The sequence below is a fragment of the Petaurus breviceps genome, unplaced genomic scaffold (genome assembly GCF_028583685.1).
Source record: "Petaurus breviceps papuanus isolate PSGF00001 unplaced genomic scaffold, PetGlider_PUasm1.0 174, whole genome shotgun sequence".
NCBI lineage: Eukaryota > Metazoa > Chordata > Mammalia > Diprotodontia > Petauridae > Petaurus > Petaurus breviceps.
In genome coordinates this window covers 9,503,429-9,526,423 of record NW_027185761.1, presented here as the reverse complement: position 1 = coordinate 9,526,423, position 22,995 = coordinate 9,503,429, and the positions used below count along the sequence as shown (strand labels likewise).

General features: G+C 38.8%; 2 long non-coding RNA genes across 3 annotated transcripts in view; one reads left to right on the top strand and one right to left on the bottom strand.

Moving 5' to 3' along the window:
* Nucleotides 1-232: 232 nt before the first annotated feature.
* Nucleotides 233-19,704, bottom strand: LOC138158384 (uncharacterized). 2 transcript variants are annotated; one of them, XR_011167623.1, is made up of 4 exons: nucleotides 19,564-19,704; nucleotides 10,655-10,834; nucleotides 6,964-7,712; nucleotides 233-1,769 (listed from the first exon to the last, which is right to left on the bottom strand). It is a non-coding gene; the product is annotated as an uncharacterized lncRNA (long non-coding RNA). The 2 variants fall into 2 exon arrangements; XR_011167624.1 differs by lacking the exon at nucleotides 6,964-7,712.
* Nucleotides 19,705-20,246: 542 nt separating this feature from the next.
* Nucleotides 20,247-22,995, top strand: part of LOC138157938 (uncharacterized) — an 18,924-nt gene continuing 16,175 nt past the window's right edge. The window contains exon 1 of the long non-coding RNA XR_011167511.1: nucleotides 20,247-20,805. This is a non-coding gene — a long non-coding RNA (uncharacterized lncRNA). The remainder of the gene's footprint in view (nucleotides 20,806-22,995) is intronic.

Sequence of the window (22,995 nt, the reverse complement as noted above, 5' to 3'; positions counted from 1 at the left end):
GCAGGTGAAAAGATGCTATAATCCCCATATTATAGTTGAGGAAACTGAAGTTAAGTGACTTGCCCAGGTTCAGAGAGCTAGTAAGTATCTGAGGCAGGATTCTAGTATTGTATTCACTAAGCTACCTGGCTGCCTCTGAGTGGGATAGGATATAAAAAATAGGATAAAGAGTCAATAGGGAAGGAGGCAAAGGACTGCCTTGCTGCGGTGAAGGCCCAGTGGAAAAGCAATAGCATAAATGTGCAGTGTTCCATCATTTTAAAGAAGTAGATTATGGGGGGTAAGGTTTGGGGTTAGGGAGAGAGAGGGATCTAATGGCTGGGATCCACTAAAGTATTACTCCAATGTCTCATCATAGTGTAGAAGTATATTGTTAAGGAAATATGTGCAGCTGCTTTAACTATTTTTTTGGATAGGATTGCACAGTATAATGAACATTTTTCATACCAAATTAAGATCAATGTAACATTTGTTCTGCACACAAGGAGATTATAAAGCAGTATTAAAGAAACATAAAGATAAAGTCTAACAGAACAAGAGAAATATTTACGCACATCACCAAACTAGGGAACCACCAATATCTGGGTTCATATTCTGGGGAGCCCCTTGATATCATCTCCCAGCTGTGAATGCCTCAGGCAGAGTGATCTCCCCATTAGCAAAGCCCCAAAGAATATATCAATTTTTTGAGAATGTATCCAGTTTCAAACAAAGAAAAAATTGGTGCAGCATGATTTAGCACATGATAGCCCAGGATCTTATAGTGACTCAGCACAGGATGTGTTGTGGTTATGGACTAGACCAAAGTTCAAAGGAGCAAGACATCCGTGATGGCAAAATGTCTGTGTTCAAAAGGACATGGGATTGATTCCACATATTCCTAGAAGGGTGGCCAACTCTTCCAGGAAGAGGAATCAGTCAGGTATATATAAGCTGACCTTTTAGTCCTGGGAATGTGGTTCCTGTTCCAAGGAGAAAGGACAGCATATATAGTCACATAGGCCTATAAATGTAGAGGGAAGATCTTTATATTTAATTAAGCCTTCAAGAGGTGACCCTAGCTTTGCCAATGTTAGGAGGATCTACCAATCTGAAGCCATTTCAAGCATGGATAAAATATCTAAGGATCAACATGGAAATTCATTACCAGGCTAGTCGCAAGGTAATGAATTATTTAGCATAACATCTCTCAAAGACTTAGTCATTTGGAGAAATGACACTGACATCATAGGATCTTTGAAATAGGGCAGTATAACAAGCTGTATGACTTCAAAAAACTCCTGTTTTGGTCCACTGAGGGAAACAGTCACACAGTAAATTCCATGTGTGGGTTTTCATTAGAAATTCGAAAAGATAGTAAAAAAAATCATACTCTCTTACATCTATGTAAAGGGAGAGTCAACATCCCTCAAGGCAATGATTGATATGATGGAGCTAAAAAGCATTTCTCCATGTTGTTTAAGCACTTGGAGGGTGCATTTACAATTCAAGCACTATTTGAGGGTGTGGATTTCATCATATGCTGATGCTGGTATGGAACACTTAATGTGAAACTTATGTGTAGGAAAAAAAGTTAGAATTAGGTTTGAGTTGAAAAAATACCATATTTTCATTAAAGCAGATGATATTTCAGAAAATGGTGAATAAATGTGGCCAACTCTTGAATCTGGATCAGAGATTCACTGTGTGGGTGTATATGGGGTGGAGAATGACTTGGCAGTTGGCTGGATTAGAGTCAGCCTCTTCTTCATCCCAGCTTTCTTGGAATCCTGTCATGAATCACATGCAACAGAGAGTTTGTTAGCCACCAAAATGTCCTTATAAGCCACCCATCCATCACACTGCCATGTCACACACACTATGCTGTAACATAGCCTATACTATGCTACTACATGAAGCAGTCTAAAGCTTCAGAACCATTGGGGAACCTATTTACAGCCAGTGGTGGGGCTGTAGGTCTCCCTTCTGAGATAGTGCTATGGCTCTAGAGATCTGCTTCTAGTCAGGTCAGTTATTAACTAATTGGGTGACCTTGGGTGAATCTCACCATCTAGTCCAACCAAACCATTTTTCAGATGAAGAGCCTCAGGCACAGAAAACACATATCCATTTTTGCTCTAAAATCCTATGATGCCTATGAAATATTTCACAGACTGAGAGTGAAATAATTGGAAGAGAAATAAGGAGCTGGGACAGAAAGTGGGAGGAAAGAATAAAGGTAATTTTCAAAGACCTCAGTGAAATCCTTCACCCTCCTTCACTAAGTTTCTTAGGTTCTCTTTATCAACTCATCCAGCCCAGTACCTAAGAATAGGAAAAATCACACGGACTATTACAATAGCCTTCTAATCTGATTGGTTTTCCTGATTCAAGTCTCTTTCCACTCTACCCCATTCTTCATTCAGATGTCAAATGATTTGCCTAAAATGTATGCTTAACTATATCACATAATTGCTCGTTGAATTCTAATAGCTACCTGTTAATTTCAGGGTCAAATATAAAGTCCTCTTTTTGACATTTTAGGTTGGTCAATTTCCTACCTTTCTAGTGTTCTCACAATGTACTTCCCTCAAACAATACTGGCCTTTCTTGAACATGCTGATCGATTTCCCATCACTATACTTTTATATGACTTCTCCCCTCGTGCCTAGAATGTTCTCTCTCCTCACCTCTGTCTATTAAAATTCCTGGCTTCCTTGAAAACTCAGATTAAAGCCCACTTTCTGCAAGAAGCCATTCCTAGTCACTCTAGTTGCTAGTGCCTTCCCCTTTGAGATGACTTTCTATGTATATTATATACATCCTATAGGAACCAATTTATTTACATGTTGAATTCAAGGTCCTTGAAGGCTCAGCACATTGTTGTTCAGTGGTATCCAACTCTTCATGACCCCATTTGGGGTTTTCTTGGGAAAGATACAGGAGTGATTTGCCTTCTCCTTCTCCAGCCCATTGACAGATGAGGAAATTGAGGCAAACAAAGTTAGGTGATTTGCCGAGGGTCACACAGCTTGTAAGTGTCTGAGACCATACTTGAACTCAGGTCCTCCTGACTCCAGGCTGGGAACTCTATCCAGTGCACCACCTAGCTGCCATGGTAAGCACTTAGTAAATACTTATTGATTGATTGATTGAATCCCACTTTCACTCATCTCTTAAATGTTTTTTTATTAGCAAAAATTCACCTAATTTTGTTTTGTTAATGATCAATGAGAAGTGGCAAATAACTAAGGTCATTCCTATCAATTAAGGAATAGATGACTAAATGATGGTAAATGACTGTAATATGATACATAGCCTCATTTCATATGATAATGTGGCATAAGAAATAACAAAAGTAATGGCTTTAGAGGAATCTGGGAAGATTTAGATGAACTGATGCAGAGTAAAGTGAGCAGAACCAGGTAAACACTTCAAACGATTGCAAAACAGAAGCAAAATCATAAAGACAAACAGCTTCGAAAGACTTAAGAACTTTGATCAATGCCATGGCCAACTATGATTACAGAGGACTATTGTGGCGAAGAGGTGACAGTCTCAAGATGCAGAATAAGCAATGTATTTTTGGACATAGCTAATGTGGGAACTTCCTTTGCTTGACTACAAATATTTGTTATAAGAGTTTAGTTTTTCTTTTCTAAGTGGGGGGGTCAGAGAAAGAGAAAATAAACTTTTTTTAATTTAAGAAATGCTTTTAATAGGGATAGAATGGGTAGACAAAGTGACTGACACTGTATGTATTTGGAACTGTCAAAATTTCTAGCTTCATTAGTTTTAAATGTATGTTTAAAAAAAAAACAACACAAAGATTTGATATAGTTACTCAGATGATCCATTAAGCACACCTTAGGTTACCAGGAAGAGAGTATTAAGAATTCCAGGAGTGGAATAAACCTTTTCAGCAAAGCTAAAAGTAGGATGGGGCAACAGGGACTACCAAGCACACCATCCCCTGGTGTGTTTCCCTCCACCTATCTCTTCCATCAGGGGATAGTGTTGGTAAGGTCTGAGGGATGGCTTCTTCCTTCTTTAGCAGCTTAGAAAAGTCAAGGTGTCCCAGGGTATACTTCTTTTCCCTGTCAATCTCATCCTAGGCAAGCCTATTTACTCCAGATGCTAAAGCTGTTAGTTATAGCTCGGATTTCAAACTCCTTTACTGACTGGTAGTGTTATCAGATTTGACAACCATTCTCTCAAGTGAGTCATAGCCAATAATAACACTTCATTAAACAGTAAAATATCCCCTGGGACAGATAATTGGTTCAATTTGCTCAGCCAGTGTGTTTTTACAGCCTGGGGAGTGCATCAGGGAGGCCAAGGCAATCTTTCCTTAGTGCAGATCAATACAAAAAAAAACTAGGATGTATGAAGAGCCTCATTTCATTAAGGAAAGTAGGATCTGATTGCTCTCTCCTGGACTACACTTTAGTGATTACATAATGAGCCAAATACAACTTGGGCAGTGCTTGCATGGCATTGCTTGCCCCACAGACTACCTATAAGTTCTGGCCTCAGCAGATGCTAACTGGACTGATTTCATGCACTTCGTTTTCCTAATGATGTTCTTCACATATTATGCCTTTTATTCCCTAGGTCTTTAAATAGGTAAACCATTTTTGCTTTCTCAATTTTGATTTTCAACTAGGAAAGGAATAGGCTTTTTTCCTCCTCCTATTCCTTTTCTTCCTCTTTCTCCTCTTTCCTATCTCATACAGGCTAGAAGTATAGGGGGTATCAAAGTGACTGTCCCAATATTGAAGGGCATAGAAGTTTGGACCTACTTAATTTTCAATCTGGGTTGGTTCACCTCTCCTTGAGCAACCTAGTGTCACCCATATTCCCAAAGAGTCCAATATATTAATGCCAAACTTAGGGTGGATACCCAATTGACTTGATCCAATGCAGCTCAGAACTCCCTGAACTCAAGCTATCCTCCAGCCTCACCCTTCCTGGTAGCTAGGATTACAGATTTGTACCACTATGTCTGGTAACTATTTATTTCTATTTTGGGATATACTTAACTTCAGGCTATCCTCCCTAGGCTCCAAATGTCATGCCGGGAAGCCTGGCATTTGATGGCCTATGCCACCACTGTCCTCTCAGAGCTCTTGAAACACACTGTGAAAAGAGCTATGAACTTGAGATCAGAAGACTTCAGTTCAATTCAACTCAATCTCCAACTCAAGATCCTTTATTAAGCTCCTGTTATGTGCCAGGCACTATGCTGTGGGCTAAATAGAAAAACACAGATGACAATCTTCTTGCCCCAAAAGAACTTGGAGTCTCCTGGGAGGAAGGATTTGTGCCCAAGTCTCAGATCTGCCACTGACTAACTAACCCCACAAACTTGTATGAGCCACCACCTTCCTAAGCCTTGGCATACTCATCAACAATGGATATAACCAGAGCTGTCCTACCTGCCATGCACTTGTGGGGACTGAATGAGATGGTGTATGTGGAGTGAATATAAACATAAAGTATTATCTATAACTGCGTGTGGAATTCTCTGACCTCCGTCTCCTAACTTTGAATTCTCTGGGATGACACAGTAATTAATTAGATGGGAATCCCTTTCCTCTGAGTTACATTTCCTTTCACTCAATCAATGACCCTTTGTTCCTAGAGCCAACCCTATGTTACTAGCACTTGTTACTGTAAAAGGGAAAAGAGAAGAGATAAGTATAACAGCAGATACAGGATAAGGACTGAACCTGTGATTGAATTGGTATAAGGAACTCCTAGATAAGGAATACCTTTACCAATGAAGGTCTGCATCTTTTCTTCAATTTAGAATCCTAGGGAATTGTTTAAGACATCGATAGGATAAGTCAGTGGTGTCAAACTCAAATAGAAAAAGATCCCTGCAGGCCACAAGTTAATTTAGAAAACCACAAATTAACTTTATCTATGTTTTATTATATTTTTATTTATCTTGTTAAACATTTCTCAGTTAAATTTTAATAGGTTCAGCTGCCCTCTGGAATTGAGCTGGTCCATCAGAGGTAGCCACAAATATGACACCTCTGGATTAAGGGACTTGCTCAGAGTTACACAGCCAGTTTGTCACCTAGGTAAGACTTATTCCAAGATTCTCTTTCAACTCTCTATCTACCACACTGTCTTGTAAATATTTAAAAAAGGAGCAATGAATGGCATTAACTAGATAAGTAAAAGGTTTAAAGGTGTCATAAACCCCTGCTTTGTCAGTATAGTATGATGAAGATACAGAAATGAAAAGGAAACAATTTACTTTGCAAAAGCGAAGTTTTATGGCAAAAGAAAACAAAGACTGGACTGGTCATAGACCTAGATCTAGAAAAGACCTCAGAGGTCTCTTAATCCAACCCCCTTCTTTCTTTCTTTGGAAGAGACCGAGGCCTAGCTAGGTTAAGAGGCTCTCCAAAGGTTACACAAATACCAAGCAGCAGAGCTATATTTCAATCCCAGATCCTCTGACTCCAAATCCAGGACTCTTTCTACTTGTCCATTGGAAAGCTTACACAAGAGGGTGCAGAAAGAGTAAAGCAAATAGAGACAGACTGCCAATGAGTCTATGGGTATTCTTTGGACAAAGTCTCATTCTTAACTTTCTCGTTCATTAAGGGAAGGGATTGAACTGAATGGTATCTGTAGTTCCTTTTAGTTATGACATTTCATATTCCAAAGTCTCCTCTAACTCCAGCAGTCTTTGACTCTGTGACTTCTATTGTTCTATACACTCAAATAAAAAATATGTCTCTGATAACCTAAAGTGGAAATCCTGTCTCATTCCCCAACAGCAATCTGGTTCTTGAGTCACTGATTTAAAGAAGACTTTGGCTTTCCTGTGAATGACCCAATGTGTCCTTGGCCTAAAATTGGTCCCAAGGGAACTCTCATTATTTCGCTTAGTCATAAACAGACAAATTATTTTCAATACATTATTGAAAATCTTAAAGAGCCGGGTCTACTAATGATACTTACCCTAAAATGGAATGACAAGAGAAGAGAAATTCATACTCTTCAGCTCCAGGTGGGTATCATTTTCTTGATGATGCAATTGGAGCTCATTTCTGAAGTAGCAGTCTGGCTTGGGACTTCTTATTTCCTCTGGCTTTAGGGCAGGGAAATATTCTCCACAGGGCTTTGGTCCGCCAAAGGAAGGCAAAGCTCATCCTCATAAAACAGTGGTGGTTGCACAATGAGAGCCTTTTCCTTCTTGCATAACTGATGTTACTATTGGAGGGTTGGCCATTCAGGCCAAGTAGTCCTCTAGGTTTTGGCAGACCTCTCAACTTGGAAAACATCTGCATCTGGGAAACCATCTCATTTTTGCTCTTTCTTTAAGGCCAAAGCTTCGTTTTAAACAAGATACTGTTTCTTATACGAGGAAACTAATGTGTCCTCTGGTTGATCCGGAAAAAGGAATATTGACAGGGGTTTCTGAGCTGTGGCTTTGAGTTGATGCTGACCCTAAATGTGACATAAATCTCGGGTATTCTCTCTCTGTCTCTCTCTTTTTCCATATATAGAGTGAAGATGAACTCCCCACAAAAGATTAAATTAAAAAAAAGTTTTTCACATTCCAAATTTTCCAGCGACCCCTGAATACTCACAGGAGTCCCTTGTTTCCCTAGAGAATCCCAATATTTTATAAGCTTTATCGTTATTCTTCCTCATCGTTTTGCCACTTGCTGAGAACCAGGAAGATGTCACATCTGATACTGCCATTTCTGAAGAAAGTTGAAGTCAACAGATGTTATTTCTGGATTATTTTTTATTTCAAAAAAATCACATTGACCAATAAGCTTAGTTTACATCTTGGCCTTTTGTGATTGAAGGGCAGCTGAGCCTGGCCCCATGGCTCAGCAAACCAGATGCCTATATGGTACACTGGAAAAAGGATTCTCCCCATGTTGTTTGCATCATAGCCCACTTTTAGTGATGATTACTTGGACAAGACACTCAAACTCCTTCAGCCTCAATTTTGTCATCTATAAAATGAGATTAGAATAGACGATCTCTTCATAGAAGTGGGAGAAAGACCCATATGTACAAAAATGTTTATAGCAGCTCTTTTTGTGGTGGAAAAGAATTGGAAATTAAGGGGGTGCCCATCAATTGGGGAATGGCTGAACAAGTTGTGGTATATGCATGTTATGGAATACTATTGTGCTGTAAGAAACGAGGAGCAGACAGTCTTCATATTTACCTGGAAAGGCCGATGCAAACTGATGCTGAGTGAGAAGAGTAGAACCAGGAGAAATTTGTACACAATTACAGACACAAAGTATGTATGATGACCAGCTTTGATAGACTGGACTCCTCTCAGCAATGCAGTGATATAAGTCAATCCCTCATGATGGAGAGAAATATGTGCATCCAGAGAAAGAACTAGAAAGAACTGAGTTTACATCCAGGTGGAAGCAAAATACCTGATCTTTTTCTTTCTCTTATTTGGTTTTATGTCCTCTTTACCATTTTTTATTCCAGCTGATACAATCTGTCTTTATAACCTGACTAATGTATAATGTGAAAGTATTTACAGATCCTATACTTGACTATATGCCGCCATGGGGGGGGGAGGGGAGGGAGGGGGACAAAATGTGAAACTCAAGGAATTGTGGAATTGAATCCTGTAAACTAAAAGGAAACAAACAAATTAATTTAAAAAAAATTTAAAAAAAGAATAGACGATGTCTGATGACCCTTCCAGTCCTAAATATGTGCTCCTATGGGGCTTCTCCAGGACCTGGCTCAGCTTCCAAGGACAAAACCAAGGAGGCTTAAGTTATTCTGGTAACCTAAGCAAAGGTATCTTCTAGACAAGTCCCATGAGCATATATTTGACAAGATCCAGGTAGCTCATAGATAGAATATATCACTATAGGCAAAGGACCCCAAAGAAGAAGGTTTCCTACACAGAAACCAGGCTGGTTGATACTGGTGGTTATGGTATTTTTCAAAGACATTTATGACCATTCACTTTGCTGACTTTGGAGTCAATACTCTATTCTTCTCTGTCTTGGCTCACTTATGAAATGCCATATCCTTTGAATTTCATCTAATCTCCCCATGATTATCTAAGCCTGACCTGTCTCTAAGCTCATCTCCTCTGGGAAGCACTTCATGATCCTATCACTACAGTTTCAAATGATATCTCCTTCATCCAAACTCCTATAACAATTAGTGTCTGAATACTTCACACGGCAAGTTATCAGAAGTTCTGTGGCCTATACAGCTTCATAAATCATGTTATCATTTTATACTTTGTATGTTTTTATATATTTACAGGAATCATCCCTATCTTACCCTTTAAAGCATTATATGAAATTTCCCCTTAAGCATTACCAGGTAATAGGGCACTCAGTGACACTTGAGAGAGTAGATTTACTAGGCCTATAACTAAACTTGGATATGGCCCTGATCCTGAGAGATGCAGACTCATTCAAAGGTCAGTCATTGGCTGAATGTGACCTTATAGTTATTTGTCTGTGTCAGAGATATGCAGCAAGACTGAGGACGGTTAATGGAGCTTATCTCTATTTTAAGTACTTCAAATGACAGTTATCTGTTTTAGAGGATTATTTGGAAATTGATGAAATAGAGTTTTTGTGATTTAACTTACGTGTGTATATGTGTATTTATGTATTGCAGGATTGTACTGATAATGTTTAACCAGTTCTCTGACTATGTGTGTATATGTATACACACACAAACCTATGTACCTACACAACACACTTTAAAGTTTAATCTTCCTTACAAACATTTTCGTCATCACTTTCTTAAGCCTAGACAATCAACAAAGCAACAAATCAAGCCCTATTTGCAGCATTTGCCAATTCCCAAGATATAAACTACTCCCACTGAAAATGGAATAATCACCTCATGTGAGCCAGTTCAAGTTGTCTCCAGAATGCCCCTGTATATCCACACAATGCACATGCATACACACAAACATATGGCAGTAGAGGTACATATATGCATAAGTACATATCCACACGCACACACACGGCATTGAACTCTACGTTTTACCAAACATCTATGGGAGGAAACCTTCTTTCTTTGTACAAATCTATATTTATGCAAGTTAAATCACAATTATATATAAAAAGTTTAGGTAGTAATTATAATTTAAATAAATCTAGAATATATTGGGATATATATAAACATATACACAGATGTACATATATAAACATACATACATATATACACAAATACATATATGCACACATATGCAAATGTATATTGTGCATATATCTCCAGATCCATTATTTCAACCACAGAAGGAGCTCTTGGAGAGCAAACTCCCTCTACCAATTAAGACAGATCAGAAATTGCTGGGTACCACAATCTTGCAGACTCACCTGAGGCACTGAGAGGTTAGAGGAAATGCCTGGGGTCAGTCAGTATGTGTTATAGGGTCAGAGATGAGACTTGGATCTAGAAAATGCTGACTTTGAGGCCTCCTTTTATTCACTACTTCTTGCTACCACTCACATACATGTATACATACACACTTACATATGTTTTAGTCTATTAGAAATAGCATTGTATTTATGGACAGAAGCCTCATTTTGAATCTTGACTTCAGCCATTACTAGTTGTCTTAATTTGGGTAAAGCACTTCAAAGTTAGTAAAAATTCCCATCCATAAAATACTCATCTTACCTACCTTACAGAGCTTTCAGGAAGAAAGTACTTTGTAAATCTTAAACCACTGCATAAATGAGCTGCAACGATCCCTTTAACATGACTTGTCCTCCAACATACTCCTCTGATGCCTCATTGTTGCATGGTGGTACTTGTGGGTTCTGAAGGCCTTCCTGTAAACCACAAGTTCTTGTCGATCCTCCTAGGTTGGAAAGACTGCAGTTAGAGGCTTATTAATGGATTGCATGTTTGTAGTACAAGGACCAGTCTAAACCCAGGGAGACTCACCATCAATCAGAAAGTTGGCTACAAAGTGGTGAATTCTTTTGACCATAGCACATCATGAAACTGTCTACTAAGGGATATAAGAGTTGTGATCTGTGTGGGTGGAAGGAATACTGACACTGATGAAACCACAGCTCTTACAAAGCTCTGAAGTCTTTATACAAATATTTTGTATTCTTTCAGGTCACTCAAGGTGTTTTGCATTATGGTAGTCCAAAAAAATCTCTCTTTTTCTTGTAATAGGCCATTTCTGCTCTAGGAAAATCCTCCAATCAATCAGTCAACTAATAAACATTTATTTGGAACTTAAGTATATGCCAGGCACCATGTTAAGTACTATGGATACAAAGAAAATGATTCCTGTCCTCAAGGAGACTACATTCTAATGGAGGAGCGAAATGTACTTATACACATATACATACAGAAGTAACGTTAGAACAAGGGTTCTTAACCTGGGATGCAAAGACTGAATTTGGATGGGAAAAAATAATTATTTTCACCAACCTCAAATTGAAATTTAGCATTTTGTTCAATTGAGGATAGAGGCAACAAAACACTGTGGTATTGGCAATACCTGTAACTTTGACATATACACATTACATTTGTTGTGAATATTCCAACATATTATTAGTCAACTGGATGGTACAGTAAATGGAATTTGAACTTAGAGTCAGAAAGATTCGAGTATAAATCCTGTGGTAGACACTTACTGGATATGAATCCCTTCGAAAAGTGACTCAACTTTTCTCAGCCTCAGTTTTCTCATCTGTAGAAGAGGGATGAGAATAGCATCTATCTCCTAGGGTGGCTGGGAGGATTATATGAGATAACATATGCACTGTGCTTTGTAAGCTTTAAAGGCTATTTCAAATGCTTGTTGTTATATTCATTAATGCTTTGGATTAGTGTAGCTACAACCTCCCCACACACACCTAGATCACACATGATCAAAGACTACCTACAGACCTTGGACTTAACTGGTCCATTACGGGGCAATTTTGTAGTCATTTGGAGTCATTCATTCACCAAATCTAAATCTCATAGTGATCCAGACAGCTATTTTGTTTGAACAATAAGTGGAAGAAAATGCTGTCAAAGACCTCCCCACAGTTTAATGTTTTATTCTAGCTAAGCAACATGTTCAGACTGATATGTCTTTAAAAAATAAAATTTAACTATATTTCACATATATTTCATTGTTATTTAATGTGTCAATAACCTAGCATATTATTATATCACAACTTTGTTTTTAAAAAAAGGAGTCCAAAGTGTCTTTTCCCCTGAGGCAGGGTTTCAAAACTTTTTTTTGTGTCAAGTACCCCTTCAGTTGTCTGGTGAAATCTTTGGACTCCTTTTTAGAATAATGTTTACAAATACATGAAACGAATTCACAAGATTACAAAGAAAATGAGATATATCAAAACAGTTATCAAAATATTTTGAAAAAGAAATGTCCATGATCTATAAAAATCTCAATGATTGGTGCTTCTCTGCATGATGTCAGAGACAGGAAACCCATCATACAAGGCTATAATAGTTCCTGTCCCTCCCTGTAAATTTCCTGTCCCTCACCTATATCACTGATATGTTCTATTATGGGGTGTGTGTGTGTGTGTGTGTGTGTGTGTGTGTGTGTGTGTGTGTGGTGAAGTTCAGTCTTCCTTCAGTGACAAAAAAAAATGACAAGCTACTGTTATAATTTGTGTGCCAGGCTAGGAAGGCTCAATCCCTACACCTTGCCTTACCATTATAGTCCCAACAGCTTGGCTTCTCAAAGAATGCCCAAAGCTTAATTCTAGAAGCATTTATTGGAATTCTTCTGTTACAGCCCCAGGCCTATGTCTAGTTTTTTCAAAGCCTTCCAATATGTTTTGTCATCTGATTTCATCCAAGGACTTGAAGCACTTCACTCTTATATAACTTGATTAGCTAGATTATTTACACTAGATAATTCATTGGATTGATAGATTAATTCAATAGGAAAGTCTAAGAATTGTTCACATTTATTTTTTAATTTTGATCAATTAATTCTGAAACTTAGTCAAAGAAATATTTTCACCTGATTAAGGTCTCAGGGGTAGAGCATCTTGTTAGTTACATTACTTGGGGTTGAGAGGATGTGAAATACCCCTTATAATTCTATCAATAAAAAGTGATTATAAGAAATGGCTTTATCATAAGACAATTTAGGCCCAAGTCTATAATATGGTCCATCATCATGAAACTTCTCCATCTGCCAGTGTGGTTCAGAGTTCCTGAAGTTTTCTAGTAATATGCAATGGCCTCAATTCATGAGCCCAGAGGGAGTATCTTGTTCCATTTCTGGACCTCTCACTGATCATGTCATCATCAGAGTGAATAGACCCAGTAACAAGCTGAGAAGAGGACAAACCAGATAAGCTAGGAGAAGGCACCCTCAGAAAGGATGACCTTTGCAGTGCAGGGAGAAGGGCAGCTTCAGCATCTACAAGGACACAGGCTTTCAGAACCTATCTGAAAGTGGCATGCATGAAAGGGTAACTCACAAGGATACCAAAGAGAGAAAAGGACTTCCCCTAACGAGGAGCTGTGATTCACCCCTTTGCCACATGTTATCTTTCAACTCAAGCCTGTATTTCCCTGGGCTCTCTATGTATTTGTGAAAAAAATGTGTCCTAGACTTTTAGGGAGATGCTTTGGTATCAACTGTTCTTACTATACCATGTTAGTAAATGTTCAGTCATTTCAGTCATGTCCAACTTTTCATGACCCCATTTTGGGTTTCTTTGGCAAAGATACTGGAATGGTTCACCATTTCCTTCTCTAGCTCATTTTACAGAGGAGAAAATTGAGGCAAACAGGGTTAAGTGATTTGCCCAGGGTCATACAGTGGGAAAGTATCTGAGGCCAGATTTGACCTTAAATCTTCCTAACTCCAGGCCTGGTACTCTATTCACTGGGGCACCTAGCTGCCTCACATTAGCAAATATCCCTAACTAAAGGCAAACTAAGTTTGGTCAGTTGGTAAACAATGGGGAGCGTACCAATGGGGGCTCACAAGTGACAGTATAAATACCATCCCCAATGCCATAAATTGATTCCTAGAACCCTAAAGGAGGAATAATAGCTGCCCTGTAGGCGTCTGGCCCAGAAACATAAGTAGAAGTTGGGGAAAATATACCCTTTAAAGGGGAGATATCATTAAAATACTTCTCTTTAGTTTCACAATTTAATGTCTATTTCATTGGATTTCTAATATTTTTAAAAGAGCAGACTAGTATCCTAACTAACCCATAATGAAAACCTTCAAGTGCTCAGTTTGTTACTGTATTCAAGATATTCATAAATGAGAATACTACGCATATTTTCCAGAATTCATCTTGTCAAATAGAGAATATACCTTAGTACGGTGTACAGAGGACTAGATGTGGAGTCAAAAGACTGGGGCACAAACAATGGTTCAGCCACTTATTCCCTTTGTGAACTTGGGCAATTTGCTAAATCTCTCTGGGCCTCAGTTTCCCCATTTATAAAAAGAGAGAGTAAGACTAGATGACCTCTAAGGTAGGTTCCCAATTTATGAACCCATGACCTTTTCTCTTCCCTTGACAATTCATTTCTCACTTTGCTGATTGAGAAGCAAATCCTAAATTGATCAAGGGCTGGTAAGCATTACCACAAATGATCTCATTGCAGTGGAAGGGAACTCATGATTACTCTGGCTGCCAAAACCAATCCACACCAGATTGTGAACATTGTCCAAGATCACATAGACTATGAAAAAGACAGAGTCTGAAGATAAATTCTTTTCACTTTAATAGGAAGAATAATTAAAAGTGTCTTACTTCTCAAAGGTCCACCAGTCTGCCTTTCTAAAAAAAAGGGGGGGGGGGACTTTGCACGCATGTAGATCTATAGATCTATGACACAAGTGCTAGATATTTTCAAAAATATGGATTGGCATTATGGACACATGCATAGGAAAACACAAGGCAGAAGTAGTGTACCAAAGAAACAGTTCCTGCATACCAGCCATTGGAAGCATCCCAACTTAATATTCCTATTAGTTTCTAGCACTCCCGTATCCTAGACCCCGACTCATGGCACTCTATTGACGATTCTTGGATTTTTTGGCTGGCAGCTTCACTCTGGCAAGTTCTTCTGGTTCTCCTTCAAAGACCATTTGTGGTAATGACCCAATTCTGAATTTGACCTAATCCCAGCATGCGAACTCAGCTTTGCCTTTCTCCGATAACCTCTAACACACTGGTTCTGGAATGGCAGTTGGCATGCTCCTTGCTCTTCCCACTGACATTTCCAAACTCCCTTTGCCATTATCATTCATCAACCTCTCCTCCAATGATGTTTACTTAATCCAAATTTATCACCCAATTCAAATCATGGTTTTTTTTTTTCCTACTGGTTCCTTGGATATTTTCCCTCCTTTCTCTATAAGTTCAATGCATTCTCAGGCTCCCTATATACTAAAGTCTTCTCCTTTTTACTAGGGGAACCCAACATATATGTTAATTTTCTATTAAACTGCATAACCTTCCACTTTCTCAGTGCACTCAACACCTTGGCTGCCCACAGGGATAGTTACATTACTGATCTTGCAAGTGTTCTGCTCCCATGATCAAGAACTCTGAAATTCTTTTATCCAATCATAGTATCTCATGATTCTACATCCTCCCCTCCCCCCTCAGTCCTAAATCTTCCTAAACTTATTCTTCGTTCTTACTGTAATGTCCATTCCTTCCAAACCTCAGTGTCCTCACAGGCCATTACCCCTGCTCTGATCGCACTCTCCTCCATTCCCATTCCCTATCTTTTAGTGTAGTTCTACACTATGCTCTGATCTAGAATAGCTTCTCCCTTGTCCTATTGTTTTATCCAATTCCAACGCTGTATTTTCCCCTTCATTCACATGTTCTCCTCCTAATCAAGTACTGCTGACCATAGTGGAAAGATTACACAATTGGGCTGACTGAATCTACTTCAAAATTATGTTATCTGATTTTAATAGAACCCTTCTAGTGGCAAGACAACTCTTGGATCTCTAATTCACTAACCACAGAAGATATTCCAGTCCTCTTTCTTCTCAAACCTCCCATATCATCCCTTCTATTATTTTCTTAGCTAAGGAGTTTGTGTTATACTTTATTTAGAGAATTGAGGCCGTTTGTCATAATTCCATCTTTTCCTCTCTGTTTCTTGTCATAACTCCTTGAAAGCATCCTCCTTTACTCCAGTCTATAGGCCTTCTACTCACCAAAGGCAATCCCTCTACATGTTTCCTCAATCCCATTACATCTCATTTTCTCCAGCATATTATCCTCCCTCTCTTTATAATATTCATTCTCTCCCAACTATTCTTTACTTCTTTGATAATGACAAATATATCAAAGTCTTTTTCATCTTTCATCTCATTAGAAGACACTTCCCCCACTCTTTTTCCAAGGTAAGGGTCCATATATGTAAAATACTATAATTAACATAAAACTTCTCCAAGGTTTTAATTGGTTTTAATGAGTTTTTGTTTCTCTTTCTATTAAAATCTTTGTTATAAAGATGGTTCTTTGGGTAGGGCAAGGTAGAGAAAGATGGGGGAAATCTAGTCAATGTAAAAATAAAAGATATCAATAAAAATATTAAAGACACAAAAAACTCTTTAGATCCTACCATCCCTGAAAAACCTTAGTTTTCTCTCTCACTACACCTCTCCTATCATAAACTCCTTGAAAGAGCTGCCTCCATTCTTACTCTCTTCTAAGTCTTTTGTGACATAACTCCCATCTCCTTGCCATCAACAGAAATCATGCTTTCCAAAGTTATCAATGATCTCTTACTTGCCAAATCTAAAAGCTTTTTTACCAATCTTCATCATTCTTGATTTCCCTGTTGACTCCTCTAGAAACTCTTCTTTCTCTTGGTTGCCTTCTTACCTTTTCATCTTACTCCTCAGTCTCGTTTGTAGGATCACCTTTCATGTCAAAACTTCTTATTGTGGGTATACCTCCCCAAGGCCATTCAAGACTTTTTTATCTTTTCTTTCTACAATTCCTTACTTAACAATCCCACCAGCTGTCATGGATTAAATTATCATCTCTCTATATATCCAGCCCTACTCTATCTCCTGAGTTCTAGCTTTGTATCATCTGCTATCTGTTGGTCAATTCTGTAGACATATTAAACTCAATATATCTAGTACAGAACTCTACATACTCCCTCCCCCAAGTAGCTACTTCCTTTTCTGAACTTCTCTATTTTCTTTTGAGGCAATCATCATCCTTCCAAATACTCAGATTTGTGACCTTGGTATCTTCCTAGACTCCTCTTTCTTAAGCTCCCCCAAATATCCATTCAATTGCCAAGTTTTGTTATCTGTCTCCATAGCATCTCTCATATACTTCTCCGTCTCTCCACTCACAGCTTTGCTTTAGCTCTAATCATCTTTGTCCTGGACCAGGGGTGGGGAACCTATGGCCTCAAGGTCACATGTCCAAGTCTTGTCAGTTCCTTATTTTTCATTTAATTTTTATTCTGAACTAATAAACAACATTAAAAAAATTCCAGATACCTTGTAAAATAGAAGATTATACATGAATCTGTGAATTTACAACGTGTAGAGATTCCTTTTCTTTCTAAGCATATGATACATTCAGCATGTAACTTTTAAAGCTGTTCTGCTTATCTGTGATTCCATTCGATTTTGTTCTTTTCTTTTTTGGGAAGGATCCTATCTTTAGTCTCACATCCTTCTTCACATTTTGCTCCCCTCCCCAATTAAAATACACACACGCACATTACATAGAGATTCCTTTTCTTTCTAAATATATCATAAATTTAATAAGAAACTTTTAAAGATGCCCTGCTTATCTCTGATTCTTCTTGGATTTCTGTTCTCTTCATTTTGGGGTAAGAGCTTCTTATTCACAGCTGCCCCCAAAATGAAAAGAAAAAGAAAAAAAAACTTTATAACAAATATGCAGGTAAGAAAAACAAATTACCACATTGGTCATGCCAAAAAAAAAATGCATGTCAGATTCTGCATCTCGAGACCATCATCTTTCTATCAGGGGCAGGGTAGCACTCTTTATTATTGCTCCACTAGAATCATGGATTGATCAGAGTTTTTATGTCTTTCCAAGTTTTTTGTCTTTAAAATGTTGCTATTGCACAAATTGTTCTTATGGCTCTTTTTACTTCACTCTTCATTGATTCATTAAAGTTTCCCCAGGTTTCCCTGAAACCATCCCTTTTGTCATTTTTCACAGTGCAACATTTCATTATATTCATATATCATAATTTGTTCAGTCATTGCCCAATTGATAGGCGCTCCCCTTTTAGTTTCCAATTCTTTACCACTATAAAAAGAGTTTTTATAAACATTTTTGTTCAGATAGATACCTTTTCTCTTTCTTTGATCTCTTTGGGGTCTAGGCATAGAGGTGATATCCAAATCTATAACTGGCCATTGCTGAGGGATCAAATAATCTTTCTAGAAATGGGGTGAAGATGGCACATATCAATATTCCACCTAAACATACTCCCTCTCTAATTTAGAGCAACACAAACTTTTAAATGCCCTGTGGATTAACTGAAAGTATTCTCTGAAGTGTAGGCTGATGCAGTAGAAAGAGGATCTGAAGTCTGACGATCTGAGTTTGAATACCAACACTGCTGCTGAACACTGGCGTGACCTTGGGCAAGTAACTTAACTTTTCTATTCCTCATTCGCCTCATCTATAAAATTCAATATAACAAATACTTATCAGTTACCTAGTATTGCTAGGTATTATGCCAGGCACTGGGGATACAAACATACCAAGGCAAAAATCCCTTTCCTCCAAGTGCTTACATTTGACTTGAAAGAAAGAACATATAAGGGGTGGCTAGGTGGTGCAGTGAATAGAGCACTGGCCTTGGAGTCAGGAAGATCTGAGTTCAAATCCAGCCTCAGACACTTAACACTTACTAGCCATGTGACCTTGGGCAAGTCACTTAACCTCAATTGCCCTGCCTTCCCCACTGCAAAAAGCAAAACAAAAAACAAAATAAAACAACAACAACCTTATACACACATGACATATGTGTATGTATATGTGTGTGTACTGATTAAATATGTGAAGAAAAATTACTCATATGAGGCATTGACAAATATCTGAATTGGGATCTTGTCTGCCTCACTCCAAAGGAGTCTGTGATTTCTGTTTTTGAGAAGAGCAGCATGATGACTGGGGCTGCTGGGTACTCATTCTTTCCCTCCACCATCTCTCAGAAGGATATTGGGCTAAAATTATATCTGTCTACCACAACTCAAATATCTATAAATCTAGGGAGTATAATACTTTAGAGCCCAAGATATGTCCCGCTTTCACTGACCAATTTCAAGACTAGTCTAATGGTGAGGTTAACGTAGTCAGCTTGGCTCATTCCTACCAAAGGATGGTTTACACAAAAGTCAATCAGGAATAGTGAACAGCAAATAAACCTATTTATCTAAGCAAAATGGTAAACAGAAGTCAGAGAAATAGAACAAAGAATGTGCAATCGTAAAAGAAGCCTGGCTGGGAGTGAGATTAAACACTTCAGCTCAAGCAAGGCGCTCACACTCAACAGTTCCTAGGTATGATGAAAATCAAGGAATGAGGGAAGGTCAGGTACCTCCCGCATGTCTGCAGCTCCAAGTACTTGTCGTAGAAAGTCTGGCTACCTGCCTTCCACTTGTTCTTTCCCAAGTATCTGCTCCTTAAACAGATATACTGTGTCACACTCAGCATTCTCTCAGTGAATCAGGAATCTCCCTGGTTCACAGAACACAGTATTGGGCTGTCCTTCTGGTAATGCCTCCCAACCTGTCTAGGTGGGACTGCGTGTTCCATACAAAATATATGCAAAATAATTTGAGCAGCACTAACAACTGTGAGCAATAGAAAAGGTCTCTTATAGGAGATAGGTGTCACTTGAACTAGGTCTTTAAGGGAGCTAGGAACTCCAGATGGAGAAGATGAGGAAGTGTAATATTAACGGAATTTAAGATCTTCCCTGCCCATTAATAGGCCTTACTTAGATCCCATTAAGGGAAGCTTGCTTAGGGGAGACTTGCTTCTAGGATGGCTTTCACACCTCTTAGTCATTTCTAATTAGGCATTGAATCAGGAGGGTTGTGATGCCTTCTAACTCTGAGAAGTATATATATATACTCTGAGTTGATATTTTGCTTTGGGGGCTTGCTTACAAGAAGGATATTGTGATTCTCTGGTCTCTCAACCAAATGTAAGTGACTGTATGTTCAGAGCTCCCTACCTGCTCAGATGTAAAGGCTCTCTTGATCCAGGGATGTTTGTAAAGTGTATAGTTGATTCAGGCAGTCAGAGTCCTGTCTGTTGGTCTTTATTTCTCTGCTTGTATTTTCTCTGTATTTGCTCTGAACTTTGGGGTGCTGACTTCTCCCCTGAACTAGTGAATGTAATTAAAAAAGATTGTTGACCTCTTAAACAGTTATCTTTCTTAGTAAAGCAGATCTAAGAAGCTGTGCTAATAGCCATCCTGTGTATGCCAGTGTGGTTACTGCTACAGGAAGGCAAGCATTTCAGGCAAAGGGAAGAGCAAGATGGGTGTGTGTCTTTGGAGTTGTGTGGAGAAGTAAGGTGAATATGTACTGGAAACAGCAAGTAAACCAGTTTAACTGGAATGTAGAGTGTTTGAGAGAGAGTAATGTGAAATGAATGTGGAAAGATATGTTGGAGTCAGGTTGGGAAAGGATATGAATGCCAAATAGAAGAATTCATATGCTATTTTCAAGTTAAGAGGGAGCTGCTGAAGCTTCTGGAATATGAGAGTGACATGAAAAGGGGAGAGACTAAAGACAAAGAGACCAATGAGGAAAGTATTGCATAGATTCAGGTAAGGGGTTAATGAAAACCTATACTAGGGTGGTGGCCATGTGAATAGAGAGAAGAAATGCTGTGGAGATAAAATTGATAAGATTTGGGTAGTTGGTTTTATATGCAGTGAGGAGGGATGTTAGAGAGAATGAAGAGTGGAAGATGAGTCCAAAGTTGTGAACTGGTGACTGGAAGTATGGTGAAAAATGGAAGGAATGAAGGTCACAGTGAGTATGCAGAACAACGTTAGGGGTCTTAAGACACAGAGAAAGGTAGAATGTTATGAGGGCAGTTAGGTGATACAGTGGATAGAGTGCTGGGCCTGGATAGAAAGATTTATCTTCCTGAATTCAAATCCAGCCTCAGACACATACTAGCTGTGTGACCCTGGACAAGTCATTTAACCTTATTTGCCTCAGTTTCCTCATCTATAAAAAGAGTTGAAGGAAATGGCAAATCATTCCAGTATCTTGGCCAAGAAAACCTCAAATGGGGTCATGACCAAAACAACTAATCAACAATAACAAAGAACATAAAAGAATAATCAGATAAAGGAATTTTGGAGTTCAAGACATAAAAATGGAACACTTGTGGGTGATGGCAAAAAGGAGTATGACCATCTGTGTGTGTAGTTGAGGTGAAGTGAAGAACTAGGTTATGGGAATTGGGTAAATTGAGAATTGGTAGGTTAAGTATTCGAATGAATATTGGGGGAAAAAATGAAGTCCCCTAGCACAAGGGCAGGACTGTGAGCCAGACATTGAAGTCAATAAGGGCTTAGAAGGAGAGTCTAGAAGTAGCCATGGATCACAAGGATTATTCTGATTTCTCCACCATGACCGGTGAGTCAGGGGAAATGAGTGAAAGTGCAGCCAGTACTAAAAAAAGGATAGCCAGGGATACAGGGTCCTCAGGAGGGAACTGGGTCTCATTGAGGGCCAGTAGATGGAAAGTATAAGAAAAGACAAGGTTTAGAATAAAAGGAAGCTTGTTAAGTATGGAGCAGGCATTCCAGAATGCACGGTGGAAAGTGTGGGCAGATGGATCTATAGTAGTGTAATGGTGGAATAGGGGGATGGGAGTAAGAAAGCAGGAAGATGGGCATAGGGCCTGGGTCTGGACACTGGTAGCCTAGGCATTCTCCATCACTGGAATGGATGGTATAAAGGGGTAGGAGTGTACTGACCACTGAGGACTAAGTTTAGGCAGAATATCAGTGGTTTGAGAGTGGTCCATTGAGGGCAAGTCTGTGAATCAGAATTTCCATAGTAGCAATGGGGGCAATTAGCATGGATCTGGGTGGGTACACAAATAGAGTCAAAGGTCTAAATCCTAGATTGTAAGAGAAAGCAAAGGGAGGGAATACCATCTCATTAAAGTGAAGAGGTAGAGACCAAAAGACCATTCCTAGAAGTGAATGGGGATGCTTAAGTCCCTGTACTAATAAGCTACTCACACATAAGACAGTATCTATTCCTCTTGGAGGATGACAGGATTGGAAGGTCCCTAAAAGGGATGGTACCTTCATCAGCAGATGATGAAACTCCCTACCTACTGTAGGGGGAAGAAGCTTTAGAACCTGGCATCAGAAAGGTGAATGAGTAATAAGAATGAAAATGTGGACTCTTCCAGGTTCTGGGCTAGAATTAATAGCTAGTTAAATAAAAATAGATAACTTTTATAAAGTGCTTGTTTTGCAAAGTACTTTACGTATGTTATCCCATCTGATACTCACACCAGGCCTGTACGATAGGTGCTATTGTTATCTATTTTTACAGATTAGGAAACTGAGTGTGAGAGAATTTAAGTGACTTGCCTAGGGTCACAGAACTAAGAAATATCTGAGGTAGGATTTGAATCTAGGTCTTTTTGACAGAGGCAGTTAGGTAGCACAGTAGATAGAGATCTGGGACTAGAGTCAAAAAGGCCTCGCATACTTAATAACTATGTGACCCCAGGCAAGTCATTTCATCTCTGTCTCAGTTTCCTTAACTGTAAAATGTAGATAATTATAGCACCCCTACATCCCAGAGTTGTTGTAAGGATGAAATGAAACAATATTTGTAAAGCACTTAGCACACACAGTGCTTGGTACATAGTAGGTGTTTAATATAATCGTGTCTTCCTTCCTTCCTTCCTTCCTTCCTTCCTTCCTTTCTTCTTTCCTTCCTTCCTTCCTTCCTTCCTTCCTTCCTTCCTTCCTTCCTTC